This window comes from Rutidosis leptorrhynchoides, chromosome 6 (genome assembly GCF_046630445.1).
Source record: "Rutidosis leptorrhynchoides isolate AG116_Rl617_1_P2 chromosome 6, CSIRO_AGI_Rlap_v1, whole genome shotgun sequence".
Classification (NCBI taxonomy): Eukaryota; Viridiplantae; Streptophyta; class Magnoliopsida; order Asterales; family Asteraceae; genus Rutidosis; species Rutidosis leptorrhynchoides.
This window is the reverse complement of record NC_092338.1, coordinates 272,509,487-272,511,492: the sequence shown is the minus strand read 5'-3', so window position 1 is coordinate 272,511,492 and position 2,006 is coordinate 272,509,487. Positions and strand designations below refer to the sequence as shown.

At 42.4% G+C, this 2,006-nt stretch overlaps 1 non-coding gene across 1 annotated transcript; it reads left to right on the top strand.

The window, feature by feature from the left end:
- Window positions 1-1,279: 1,279 nt before the first annotated feature.
- On the top strand, window positions 1,280-1,386 carry LOC139856365 (small nucleolar RNA R71). Its single transcript, XR_011761851.1, has one exon. It is a non-coding gene; the product is annotated as a small nucleolar RNA R71 (small nucleolar RNA).
- Window positions 1,387-2,006: the final 620 nt, after the last annotated feature.

The window sequence follows — 2,006 nt, the reverse complement described above, 5'->3', positions numbered from 1 at the left end:
TGGTGACAAGTCTCCTAACTCTAATCTCTTGTAGAGAGAGTAGGGGATTAGGTTAATACTTGCTCCTAAATCTGCTAGCGCATGAATGGTTCCAGATTGGTAGATTGAACACGGGAAAACGAATTGGCCCGTATCTCCTTTCTTAGGTGGTAGAGAGTTTCTGAGTAATGCAGAGCATTCTTCACTCAGAAGAATTTTGTTAGAGTCTGGTATCCTCTCCTTTGTAGAAAGAAGCCTTCGGATGTATCTCTTTTGGTTGGAAACTTTGGACATGGTGTTCAGGAATCTGCCATCCAGTTTGAAGGAATCAAGCTTGGATGGTTCTCCTTGTAGCCTTCCAGGATAAGGTACGTGAACTGGAGTTTCAGGGGTCAGCTTCTGAGTATATGTCGATTTGTTCTTGAGCCTAGTTGACCTTCTCCGTGGTTCTTCCTCTGGGATTACGGAATCCATTTGCTTTACCTCTTCTATGTGGGGATTTTGGATAGTATTACTTGGCAATCTTCCCTGCGGTCGGGTTTCAAAGCATTGTGATAACTGTCCGAGCTGCGTTTCCAAACTTTTGAGCAGAGCCAATTGATTTCTCATTAGTAACTCTGTCTGATCTTGTCTGGCTACAGTTCTCTGATTTAGCTGTTGTTGTCCTTTGATGAATTGAGTTAACTGATCATCAGCTCCGAGAGTGGGGTTAGCTGCTTTTGTAATCTGGGTGGTCGGGGAATTTTCCTCAGCTGGGGGACCATTGAGTGGAAGTGGTTGATCGTAGGTCAATTGAGATTGTTGGGCTGGGTAAGGTGGATAACGATAGAGGAAAGGTTAATTGCTTAGCTGAAATTGATTAACCCTAGGTGGTTGATTGAATCCGGGATTTGGTGGACGAGCTGGGTATTGGACGTAACAGACTGAACCATCGAGGTTTTCGTACTCAACTTGATATTCTTCAGTAGGTTGCGGGTTGGTACAATTAACACAAGCCTGAGCTTGGTTAACCTGCTGCGGCTGCATCTTCAATTCTCCGAGTTGTTTAGCAAGAGATTCCATCTTGTCCGTGAGGGATTTGATGGCCTCCATTTGATTGTTAAGTGCAGAGAGTGGGGCAGATGATGAAGTTATTTCACCACTGTTCCAGTCATTATGATGCATCGTCATGTTTTCGAGCAATTCCCATGCTTTGTCTGCGGTTTGGTTCATCAGATTCCCTTGAGCTGCTGCATCGATCGTCGTCCTATGATTTACCGTAAGACCATTGTAGAAGGTGCAGATTTGGGCTGACCGTTCTAGCTGGTGATTAGGGCATTTCTTCAGCAGGGTTTTGAAATGCTCCCATGCAGTGTAAAAAGATTCATCATAACTTTGTTTGAAGTTAATGATGTCATTCTTCAGCTTAGTTTGTTTAGAAGGGGGGAAATATTTGGTTAGGAATTTAGTAGCCATCTTCGTCCATGACGTGATGTAATCTTTTTCCAGTCCTTCGAACCAAGTTTGAGCATGATGAGTGAGAGAATAGGGGAACATGTATAGCCGGACTATATCTTGTCCTATCCCTGCCTGTTTGTAGGAGTTCGAAAGAGATATGAATTTATCAAGGTGAGAATTAGGATCGTCATTCGGTAATCCATGAAACTGACAGCTATTCTGAATGAGCTGGATGATGTGATGTTTTAACTCGAACGAGTGTCCTTGAATCTCTGGAAATCTGATTGGTCCTCCTCGACCTTCAATCGAGGGTTTGGTATTTTCTGCTAAAGTAACGCGTAACGCCATTTGGTTTCTGATTCGTGCTTCCTTGGGTATTTAGAGATTATTGTGTCTGGATCAGGTACGAATAACAACGGCCCTGGTCTAGATCGGGTTTGGGTCATACACTGGGTATGCCTTTTTGTTTTTAATTTTTCGCAGATAAGCTAAATTATAATAAGCTAAACTAAACTAATTTAATTCTACGGTAATCTAATTTGATCTAATTGTAACCTAAGTTAATCTAAGGTAATCTAATCTAAGGTAGT